General features: G+C 39.5%; 1 protein-coding gene across 17 annotated transcripts in view; it reads left to right on the forward strand.

The window, feature by feature from the left end:
* The window catches only part of APBB2 (amyloid beta precursor protein binding family B member 2), a 360,572-nt gene that overhangs the window by 89,141 nt on the left and 259,149 nt on the right, over positions 1 to 12,282 (forward strand). For 12 of the 17 annotated variants that reach the window (XM_082390548.1, XM_082390549.1, XM_082390542.1 and 9 more), the window contains one exon: positions 9,307 to 9,412. The exons of 2 other annotated variants lie outside the window; for them this stretch is intronic. The gene's annotated coding sequence lies outside the window, so the exon portion shown is untranslated. Of the gene's footprint in view, positions 1 to 1,454; positions 1,506 to 9,306; positions 9,413 to 10,321; positions 10,427 to 12,282 lie in introns of all 17 variants that reach the window. 3 more of the 17 variants (XM_082390531.1, XM_082390547.1, XM_082390550.1) reach the window with 2 other exon arrangements.

The raw sequence follows: 12,282 nt of genomic DNA on the forward strand, positions 1-12,282 counted from the left end.
CTGCATTCTATTTGATTGTCGTGCCTCTTACGTCTCCTCAAATCTAAAATTCCTACTAAGATATTAAGACTCTGAGGCTTTGGAGCACTGAGAAGATTATGGTGCTTTCCCCTCCCCCACCCCATCTACCATCCATATAATTCAAAATAAAAACAATATTGAATTTCAATAAAAGAAATGTAAGCAAGTCCAAGTAGATTCAGATTTTTTCTCCCATCAAGATGCTGACTTTGATGCTATCGAAATCTCAAGTGATTGCATTTTTTTTTAAATTAATTTAATTAATTAATTAATTAATTTTTGGCTGTGTTGGGTCTTCATCTCTGTGCGAGGGCTTTCTCTAGTTGCGGCAAGCGGGGGGCCGCTCTTCATCGCGGTGCGCGGGCCTCTCACTATCGCGGCCTCTTCTTGTTGCGGAGCACAGGCTCCAGACGCGCAGGCTCAGTAATTGTGGCTCACGGGCCTAGTCGCTCCGCAGCACGTGGGATCCTCCCAGACCAGGGCTCGAACCCGCATCCCCTGCACTGGCAGGCAGACCCTCAACCACTGCGCCACCAGGGAAGCCCAAGTGATCGCATTTTTAAATACCTCAGCATATGCTTATTTGCCTTGAATGGTCCAGCTCTAGACTCACAGAACTCAGTAGAGATAAAGTGACTCACTGTTTTCAGTTGAGCTGAATGTCTAGCGTGTCTAAACTTCACAGATAGGAAACCACATCCTTAATAGACACACAGAACTGATTTTTAGTCCCATTGTATATATATATAAGCCTTCCAGACACTAAGTTCCAATCCTTTCGGGTAATTTCACAGTGACTTTCACAATATTTCTTTAAGGCAAAAAGTCACTTAGGCCTGTGGGTTGGAAAACAGAGGATGCAGAACCTTGTTGGTCCTACTTTAACCAGGAATACTCTGGTTACAAAGTGCCTCCTTTGTTTTTGGCCCTTCCTGAGTCACAGGTACCTATGGCCGGGCAAGAGTCTGGAATAGCTGCGGGTATGGGAGTGGGCATGAGATGCCCACCTGCCTGGGCTGCAACTTCTGCAACTCATAGGATAAACCTGGCATCCTTAGGAACAACACGGAAGAGAAGGAGGTATTTGGGGAGTGCTTTCCTGCAAACGCACACCCTCTAATTGCCTTTTCCTAATGATCTTTCCTTGTTATGTTTGGAAGGGGGGCTCCTCTGAGGACCATTTCTTTGCACCTCGCTTGCAGGTGCACGGTGAGTGCTGCTTTAATTTATTGCACTTTGCCTTGTCGGAGAACCCAGCCCACCCCACCTCTGCTGGGAGAAACGCATTTCCACCGCCTTTTCAACTTCATGAGGTTCTGTTGACCCACTTGGAAGAGGTTCATTGTAGCACCTGCTTGTTCTTTCTTCTGTCCTTAATTTGGTTTGCCTTTTATTGTCTTCCAGCTGAATGGATTCTTTCTCTTTCTTTTAAGGGAAAGGAACCTGAGAAAAGCAATGCTTGTGGTGGTGACTGCTTGCTAAGGGTAATTACTGTTTTATGTTAATCTACATGTTAAAATGAGCAGACAGGGAATTGCTAAATTCACCATCCTGTTATTTCCCAAGTCTGGTCCTGTTAAGTATATTTGTTGCTTAAATAAAGATGTAGCCATGCAAAGTCGAAATGTCCAAATGTACAGTTTTTTATGCATGTGTATATATAGCATTTAAACTTTTAATTTCCATCAGCAAGAGTCATTATAGAATACTTGGAAATTATAGGAAAGCAGAAAGAAGAAACCCAGAGATAACTAGCATTAACACTCTGAATTTATGTCTGGTCATTTAGTCTACATGTTATTTCTCTTTAAATGGGCACAGTTTCACTATTACAGTCTAGGACTTCTTGCTCCTGGGAAGTGTGGTCCATAGATCAGCAGCATCAACGTCTCTTGGGAGCTTGTTAGAAATGCAGAATCTTGGTTAGCCTCTTGTTTGCATTCCCCCACGCCCCAGAAAAAGAAATGCAGAATCTTGGGCTCTATCCCAGACATACTGAATCGTAATTTGTATTGAATGATAACTACGTATCCATTAAAATTTGGAAGCACTTCTCCAGAACACAGTATACCCAGGACAGCAGGTGAAGTGGGTAGGACCCAAAGGCCAAGACTGTTTTTCTCCATTTTCCCTGTGTCACTCTTTCCTAAAATAATTTCCTCAGTATGTGATAAAGATAAAAATGAGGTCAATTTTCTAGCAAGACATAGTAGCCTTGATAAGGGACCCAGCTGTCTCATGCATAAACATTTCATTCAGCAAACATACATTAGGTGCCTGCTGTGTTCCAGGGCACACGTGCGGCAGTTACGAAGCCTGCCATTTAGGCTTGCGTGTCCTGCAGTAGAAACATATAGAGGGCAAGGGGAGGGGGTGGGTGGTTGTACAGGGATTGGGCTCGGAAGTCAGAAAGAAAAATGGTTTCTGGGCTGAGTCTTGAAATATAATTCAGTGAACATGAGTTACGAGTATTGCTAGGCTCTGGAGAGAGCACAAAGCTGGATAAAATGGATCCCTTCCTTCAAGGAGTCTGTGCTTGATTTAAGGACAGGGGACAGTGTTTAAAATGATAAATAAAATCTGAAGCACCTTGGTGTTAGGGTAGAACCAGAAGATCAGGGTCTGAATATCAACTTTACAATTCTGTGACCTCGGGCAAGTTATTTCACCTGAGTATCCATTTCTTCTGTAGATAGAAGCAAAATAACGTTAAACTACTTCACAGAATTTGAGTGATTTTTTTTTTTTTTTGGCTGTGTTGGGTCTTCGTTGCTGCGCGCGGGCTTTCTCTAGTTGCGGCGAGTGGGGGCTACTCTTCATTGTGGTGCGTGGACTTCTCATTGTGGTGGCTTCTCGTTGCACAGCACGGGCTCTAGGCGCGCGGGCTTTAGTAGTTGTGACACGCGGGCTCAGTAGTTGTGGCTCGCAGGCTCTAGAGCACAGGCTCAGTAGTTGTGGCGCACGGGCTTAGTTGCTCTGCGGCATGTGGGATCTTCCCAGACCAGGGCTCTAACCCGTGTCCCCTGCATCAGCAGGCAGATTCTTAACCACTGCGCCTCCAGGGAAGTCCCTCAGTGATTTTTAAATGAGGTAACATAGTAAAGTTCTTGCCTACGGTGAGTACAGAATCAGTACCGTGTGGCAAAGATATTTAAAAAGTGTCAAGTGAGTGCCATAGATAGAAGTATTGAGGAGAAACAGAGAAAAGAGAGGCTGTTTCTACCTGGACTGTGAGAGACCTTGTGGCCAATATGGGCCTGAGGATGTGAACGAGGAAGAGAGGGCCAGTGGGAACCAAAGTGAAAGATGAAGCTGCACTTTTGAGAGTGGATAAACTGAGGAGAGAGGTAATAGAAACAAGGGATCAAGTTTGGTGGAGGAGAATTCTGTTTGCAACACATTCAGTTTGAGGCAGCTGCTGAAAGCTGGGCTTCTGGGATGCAAGTTTGCCCACATGGAACATTCGTTATTCAGACACGTGCCCCTCTGTTCTAGGCTTGGCCAGGGCTGGGCATGAAATGAAGTGCTCAGCTTCACTGGTCCTGGTGTTTGGTCAGAATACCTCTTGCAGAGGGACTCTTTCTTGCTCACTGGAAAGGTCCACATCTATCCAGGGTTTCTCACCAGGATGGAAAACAATGCACAATTTTTTTAAACCTTGAGACTTACCTCTTCTTCCAAAGAAGAGGTATGGAAGAGAACTGAAATTATCTGTGCCTAATTTTTATCCATTGTTGTCCTCTTCCTTGGGTTTCTTTTTCTCTGTAAATCTTCTTCCTCCCAACTAATGACCATTAATTGCTACAGAAGAAAAATGAATTGGAAAAAGTGTTTTGAAAAATGGACTAAATGCTGTAACACCAGTGGTCTCTGTTTCTATTTGTGTTGGTTTCAACCATAAGCTCCTTATGATCTCTCTTCATATGGAATAGACACAGCCTACAAGTAACAGTAGTTACTGGCTTTTAGAGGTTACAACCAGCCTGCCATATAAAATGCTAACATTTTGCCAAATTTGTTTTATCTCTGTCTCTCTCTGTTGCTGTCTCTCTGTCTCTGTATACACACACTTGAAAACATTTTTGCTGAACCGGTTGAGTTAGTTATAGAGGTCATGACCCTTTACCCGAAATATTAATACTTTAACATGTATCTCCCAAACACAAGAATACTCTCCCACATAGCCCATAATACCGATTCAAATTTCACCAGTTATTCCAGTAATGTCTTTTATAACCCCTCTCCTAATCCAAGATTCATCAACAGTCATTCACTGCATTTTGTTTCTTTTCCTTTAATCCAGAACAGTCACCCTGTTTTTGTTTATTTTTGTCATTCATGGCACTGATATCTTGGAGAATGCCAAGATAATTGTCTTGTAGAAAGTACCACAAGTACTGGATTTGTTTGATTGTTACTTTATGATGAGATACAGATTAAGCCTTTTGACAAACATACTACATAGTCCCTGTGGAGACATGTGATGTTCGGTTATCCTATAATTGATTGTGCCAGCCATCACTTGGGTAAGGTGGTCTGCCAGAGCTCTCCATTATAAGGATACCTTTTCCCCCCGGTAAGTGATAAGTAATCTGTGGGGTGGTATTCTGAGACTGTGTGAGTATCCTGTCCCATAGCAACCCTTTCCCTAATGGTTTTAGCGTCCATTAACGACCCTTGACTGAATCAATCATTGCCTTGGTGGCTGCAAAGTGGGATTTTCTATTTCTGCTATTCCTTTGGTGTTTATTAGCTGGCTTTCCTTGTAAAGAAGAGCTTTGCACTATCCCCCTTTCCATGAATATCTGTGGATTGATGGTTCCTTTTTTAAAAATTGAGTGTGTTATAATTTATCCATATCATTCTTTTTGTTGTTCAGATTGTACCACATTTGGCCAGTGGGAGCCCCTTCAAGGCAGCTCCTGTGTCCTTCTGTCATGTCTGCATTAATATTTGAGCACTTCTTGCTTCCTGGCATAGTAAGGTGTTCTAGGCTTATATTGTACTTTCCTTATCCCCAGGCCTGGACCCAACTATTTCTCCAGTGAGCTATGGTGCTTAGAAAAACAAGATCTGGGTACTCAAACTTTTCTTTAAAAAATGCATATAATCCAGAGAAAGTTAAAATTCCTTAATCATTTGTTGAAGCTCCCCCATTCCCCAGCTTCTGCTAAAATATTGCCATGGAGTCATTGGAAGTTTAGAAGTTGGAAGGAAAGGACCAATGAGAGTAGGAGGCCATTGAGAGAGAAGGTCATTGGGCTTTGGACCAGAGGTGGTGCAGTGATGCAAAAAGGGGAGTGAGATAGTGCCAAGACCAATTTAGATTATGTTGGAATTCTGCCCACGGAGTGACTAGAGAGCCTGAGAAAATAATTTCTGCTTATTTTCCAGGTAGACTCTGAAAATTGGTTGCCCTTCTTTATATCCAGTAATGCTAAGAGAGTGTATTCCCCTGAGCTGTACATATGCTAATTCTTAGAGCAATTTAAGAAATACAGTTTCCATACTGAGAGTTCCTAAGTGTTCTGTATTTTCAGAGTCAGTGTGAGGTGTGTATAGGTGGATGTATATTTCTGCATGTCTTCTTTTAAAAATTAAAATTCATAGTTTTTATTTTGAACACTCCTAATTGAAAATAGTATCTGAATTTATTTGCTGATTATAATATTTGGTTGCAAATTATTAAAGGTGCGTATGTGCAGCATTTTAGGCAGCAACTTGTGAGACACAGAAGCCAAGAATTTCAGTTATTTTCCAAAGTAATCAACATACATTTGATAAAATGATAGTCTCTGATCTTGAACTTGAACTGACTGATTTTTCTGGAACTCAGTATCACCTCTGTGATCTCTTTTTGTATATGATAGTGTAATTAAAATATTCATTTGCCCTTTCTATTCTATGAAACAAAACAGAACAAAACATGAAATCAGTAGCTTTGTCTCCATTTGATAGGGAAGTTATGAAAAAGCTTAAAAATACAAAAGCAAATTTGAAACAGAAGGGTTTTTTGTTTGTTTTCCATTGAAGTCAGCATTTTTGGAAGTAAAAAACGAAACAGAGACTAGTACATCTATACTTTGTACAGCAGGAATATGGTTATTATTCAGATGTATACACTGCATGTTACAGATGCTTTATAATTTTATAAAACAAAACCACACACACACACGCACACACACACACACACACACACACACACACACACACAATCACTGATATTTAATCCTCAGTGCATTCTTGAGAATGGAGAGTGGTACTAAAGCAATTGCTCTACACCAAATAGTTACTGGGTATTTGATGTGAGTAAGGCTACACTGAAGATGGAAAGGGGCACATTCTTTAAATGTGCTGCTGGCCAGTATAGGTAAGTGAACTCAGGTTGTGTGGTGGCCAAATTGTTCCACATTGGCCCTTGACTTCAGAGTATTGTAGTTTCACCATTTAGTTCTTATGCAGTTTCAGTGCATGGAATTAAACTAAGCAGACTGATGACTAAGGAGTCACCATTTTTGGCAAATGGATTATTTTCAAAGTCCAGTTTTATGTTTATTGGGAAAATTTTAATACAACTGAGTTCTTTTGGAGGTCATAAAGATCAATATCTCTTTCTTACTTTCTATCGAAAACTCCCCGAGTGAGGCACTCATCCCCACAACTGAATCCATTGCTTCTTGTATTTCTTTAATCTTGATCTTGTTTGAAAGGAGCTTTATCCAGAGCATAATTTCTTCATTCATAACTAAATTTCTTTCAGACATTAAGACAGCTAATATGCAATTATATAATTAAAAATCTTCTTTCATCTGGATTTTACTAAATCCATAACTGTTTTAGCCAGTAAAAGCAAACTATATTTTGGCCTCTAAAACGGATTTATATACTTTGAACATCTCTGTTGGGACTGTATTTGCCCTTGAATTACGAGATAGAAAATACTTTCTGTGACTGGATCTGTTAATACCTGTGGAGGAAGCATCTGGTACCCTTGTTCTTGGGCTGGTGTTCATTCTACTGGCTGGAGTCACATTCAGAATTAAAGTGGGGATAAAAAGAGGTTTTTTTCCCCACCAAATGCCTTAGTCCTATTTTTATATAGCGTATGGTTATTTCTAACTGTAAAAGTAGATGTGATTATTGTGGAAAATTTGGGAACCACAGGAAAATGCAAAGAAAATAAAAATTATTCTATTCTTATTCTGTTATCTCTAATTAGTAACTATACAAATGTTGACTTTTTTTCATTCTAGTCTTTTTTTCTAGGTATAGATACTTTTAAACAAAATTGAGATGATGTGGAACATATCTTATAGTCTGCATTCCCAATGAACACTGCTTAAAAACATTTTCTCATTTTATTAAATATCTTACAGATTTTAAAAAACTTTATCTGTTGCTGAATATTTATATTTTAAAATTGCTTAAAATTGTTATTACTTTAATGGAAAACTTCTTTGTACATATCTTTATGTATATCTTGGACTTTTTTTTACGGATAACTTTAATCTTTTAAAAGTTTATTGGTTTCAAGGAATGACAAATCATTCAGTTTCTCCTCTCTAGCAACTCTGGCTAAGTCCTCTTGTCTGCAAGAATCGTATCTTTATAACACCATCATGTTGGTCTGTCCGGAATGATGCAGTAACACTTCATTTATCTAACAACACCATTAGGGAACTTCTCATAAATAAATTTTTCACGTAACTGAAACACCCTTAAAAGTGTCCATACTAGGTTATTGTAAACCTAGTATGTGAGTGTGATTCTTTCTAAAATTAAATTACATATGTTGCTATCCTCTTTAACATAATGAACATATTTGAAAATCATAATTTAACCCCTCTGGTCTAAATCACAAGCGTCCTGGGACTTTCTTTGGTGGTCCAGTGGTTAAGACTCAGCGCTTTCACTGCATGGGGCCGGGTTCGATCCCTGGTCGGGGAACTAAGATCCCATAAGCCATGTGGCGTGGCCAAAAAAACCCAAAAAAACGAAACAAAACACACAACACACAAGCATCCTTGTAAACACTAGTTACTATACAGTCAGGTCTGCTAAAATGCAATATATGTGTTTCTAAAAACCACCATGCTATGCAGAATCATGCAGTAAACCCCCCAATGCTTAAGGGAAAAGTAGGATCAGGGACATAACACTCAAAAACCTTTATCAGTGAGGCAGCCCAGCACTGGAGCCTACCTGGGCTCTTTGGTGGGGCTGATGGTGGACTCTGGGAGGGCTCACACCAAGGAGTACTTCCCAGAACTTCTGCTGCCAGTGTCCTTGTCCCCACAGTGAGACACAGCCACTGCCTGCCTCTGCAGGAGACCCTCCAACACTAGCAGGTTACCTGCACCACTCATAGAGCCATTTGTGAGGAAAGCCTGTCACATGGCCCTGCCGACCTGGCCACAGCTGACTGAATCACCGGGGACACGGGTTCGATCCCTGGTCTGGGAAGATCCCACATGCCGCAGAACAGCTAAGCCCATGCGCCACAACTACTGAGCCTGTACTCTAGAGCCCTTCGGCCACAACTGCTGAGCCTGCGTGCCACAGTTACTGAAGCCCGTGCACCTAGAGCCCGTGCTCCGCAACAGGAGAAGCCACCGCAATGAGAAGCCCGCGCACCGCAACAAAGAGTAGCCCCCACTCGCTGCAACGCTAGAGAAAGCCCGCGCACAGCAACAGAGACCCAATGCAGCCAAAATAAACAAATAAATAAATTTATTTTTTAAAAAAAGTCAACAGGCTTCTCTCTTCTCATTCCCACCTGCAAAAGTGAAGTGTGCTTCAATGGATACATCTGAAGGGCATTTACAAGTTGTTAATGAATTTCTTTAAGTTGTTATTGTTCACTTCTATTTACAACTGCTTTTGTGTTTGTGAGATGAGCTCATCTTTGGAAGGTGAGGCAGGCAAGTGTGATTTCGGAAGACCTTCCCTCCCAAGTCACAGTATAATTAGAAGTCCACATCCTCCCTAAGTTGCTTTTTATGACTCCCTGAGAAGGACATTTTTATCGTGAAGGTTGCCAAGAAGCCTTGCTGATTCCGGCTCTAGTAACTTTAATAAGATGACAGATCAAAACACCATCTAGGTTTAGCAAGTCTTGTTAGTATTGTTCTGAAAGAAAAGTAGCTAATATAGCTCATCATTTAGATATTCCAGTGCAATCTGTATTTTAATTATGCAGAGACTCTGGATAGCAATGGGGTGTTTTGATTTTTAATTTCTAATCTGACTTTGAATGTTAACTTTTTGTCTGTACACAATTTCTAGATATATTCGGGCTGCCTGACCTCATTGAGTGATTGCTATTAATTAACAAGACTTGGTGGGAAAAGGGAAATTGCCTTCTGAGCTTTGTACCAAAGACCTGGGAAAAGTAAGTAGTTTTCTAACTTGCTTTTTAAAAATTTTGTTATATTTCTCTCAGAAAGTTAACAGTTTGTCTGTGGCTTTTCTACTTCCTTTCTTTCCTGGCTTTGTAAGTTTTATTTGCTCTTACAGACTTGAAACATGGAAAGGGACTCAGGAGACCTTTAAAAAAAACAAAAACAAAAAACCTTTCAAGAGATTAGGATGAATTTTTGCAATGTGCCATTTCTTTGGGATTTCATAAACTGAGTCCTCAAGGTTGTGATAAAACTTTTTATCAGGTGTTCAGTAGATGAATTAAACTCTAAAGGTAAGACAGTGTAATATGGTGTGACAGAAAAGTGAGTCTAGTTTTCTGAGCTTCAGGAGTTTTAGACTTTTAGATAAGCTCTTTGGTTCTGAATTTTTTAGAATAAGAATGTAATCCATTTGGTTCTTTTCTTGTCTGGAAAGGAAAATAAAATGTGGAATCACTTGTTCAGTAAGTCCTTCATGTAACTTGGTCTTAGACGAATTGATGCGTCTGTCAGTTTTATTGTTTTATAACTTTTCTGAGAAACTCCAAGATAGTTTAATTGAGAAACCTGTGTGAATGGCTTGACTATCTCGTAGAAAAAATTGTTTGGCGCCATAAAGTTCAGTTTATTTCCCTGATCTTTTTGAAGAAAAAGGTAAAATGGGCCCTAAAAATAATACAGTCTACTTTTTTGTAGATACTACTTGGAAATGTGAGTGGCCCATAAGAATGTAAGCGAAGCAACACACGTACACACACACACACACGCACTCACGCACGCGCGCTCACACACACCTCCTTTCTGGTGTATTCCAGAAGCAATATCATTGACAGTAGGAACTGTTTGCTCATTAAATCACTAGATAGTTTTCTAAACTTTGTATACTTTGTGTATTACAGCTCCTCTACATTTCTGACAATACAAATGAGATAGTTGAAACATTCCTAAAACAAAACAAGACAGAAAAGAACTATACTCTAGAAGTTCCATAGAAGGGTTAAACAGTAAGATCAGATTTTATTGTTATATTGTTTGTAGTGTAAATTTATTTATAACTGAATTGTGTTTATTTGGAAATAATTTTAATAAGGTAAGGGTCTTTAATTATGAAGCTGTTTTGAAGTTAAATAAGATGTACTGAAAAAATATTACATACACACACCACGAAAACAGTTTCTGAGAGCCATCAAGTCTATGCTAAAATATAAATCCAATGAAAGCAAAGACTTCGAAAATTTTCTCCAAAAACATTTTTTTTTTGTTACAGTGAAATATTTGCAGTAGTGAGATTAAAATGGAATTTAAAAAAATGATAGCAATATATTCAGTTGCAGTTTTTAGCCTTGTATTCACATATTAACCTTAAAATAAAGGATATTTATTCCATCCTGGAAGGATATTTGAAAGAGGATTATGTTGGAAGTCACCAATCTGTCCACAGAAGTGGAACGAAAAGAGCAAAAGATTAATTCTCTGGCCTTTAGGATCTCAATATTTGCAGTGGTGTTTAGATTGGAAATACAACTTAGCCCCAGAAAGTGAGCTACTTAAACTGCCTTTCAAATAATTTAGCATTTCTTCAAAATTTAATATAGGCCCTGGTGAAATATTTTCCTTCCATTACACCGAAATATTCCCTTTGTGATATTGCTGTAAAAGTCACTTTTCCATTTTGTAGAAGCAAGGCATGAGTAGGACTTTTGATCACCACAGTAAGCTAAAGACAGCCCCTGTGTTACCAAAGGGACTATGGCAGAAGGATCTCTGCTTACTGAAACTGATGTCATAGGTGAAAATTTACATGCACAGAAGGATGTTCACAGTTGACTTTTAAGTTAAAAAGAAGGTGGTTATAATGCATAAGTATGCTCTGTATATATCTAGTCCTGAAGAACTAGTTATATGGAAGTAAACGTTAAGGGAGAGGGCAGGGTTGGGGGAGATGGAGAGAAGTCCCTTCTGAAATTTACAAAAGTCACAGGTGAATGTTTCTGACAGTACTTTGAAAACTGTAAGGGGTACTTAAATGAATTGATGCCTTATTTTGGGGGAGGTTAGTGCAATTTTAGGGAAAATTCAAAACCCTAAACAACCACCACACTTCCTTTTAACTCCCATTTGTCCTCTACTTTTATTTTTCTCTTAATCACAAATATGTTTTCAAAGACTTACTTGTTTCAAGTATTTTATTTAATTATTTGAAATAGGTTTCTGGAAACTTGAGTCTATAATATTGACAAAATGTAGATGCACTTTTGAAAAACTAGCCATGGATTATTATTATTATTTTTTAATCAGTCATCAGTTTTATACACATCAGTGTATACATGTCAGTCCCAATTGCCCAATTCAGCACACCACCATCCCCACCCCGCCGTGGTTCTCCCCCCAACCATGGATTATTTTAAAAGAAGTAGAAAATAGCTTCTATTTTATTATCCTGTTTAATACATATATATATATATATATTTATTTATTTTTTAAAATTTATTTATTTATTTATGGCTGTGTTGGGTCTTCGTTTCTGTGAGAGGGCTTTCTCTAGTCGTGGCAAGCGGGGGCCACTCTTCATCGCGGTGCGCGGGCCTCTCACTATCGCGGCCTCTCTTGTTGCGGAGCACAGGCTCCAGACGCGCAGGCTCAGTAATTGTGGCTCACGGGCCCAGCTGCTCCTCGGCATGTGGGATCTTCCCAGACCAGGGCTTGAACCCGTGTCCCCTGCATTAGCAGGCAGATTCTCAACCACTGTCCCATCAGGGAAGCCCCTATATATTTATTTTTATGTTAATACTACCAGAGTAGTATATGCTACAAATTATTTGGTATCCTTTCTTTTCCATTTAATAAATAATGAATTCCC

The sequence above is a fragment of the Balaenoptera borealis genome (assembly GCF_965194805.1).
Source record: "Balaenoptera borealis genome assembly, chromosome: 4".
NCBI classification, from domain to species: domain Eukaryota; kingdom Metazoa; phylum Chordata; class Mammalia; order Artiodactyla; family Balaenopteridae; genus Balaenoptera; species Balaenoptera borealis.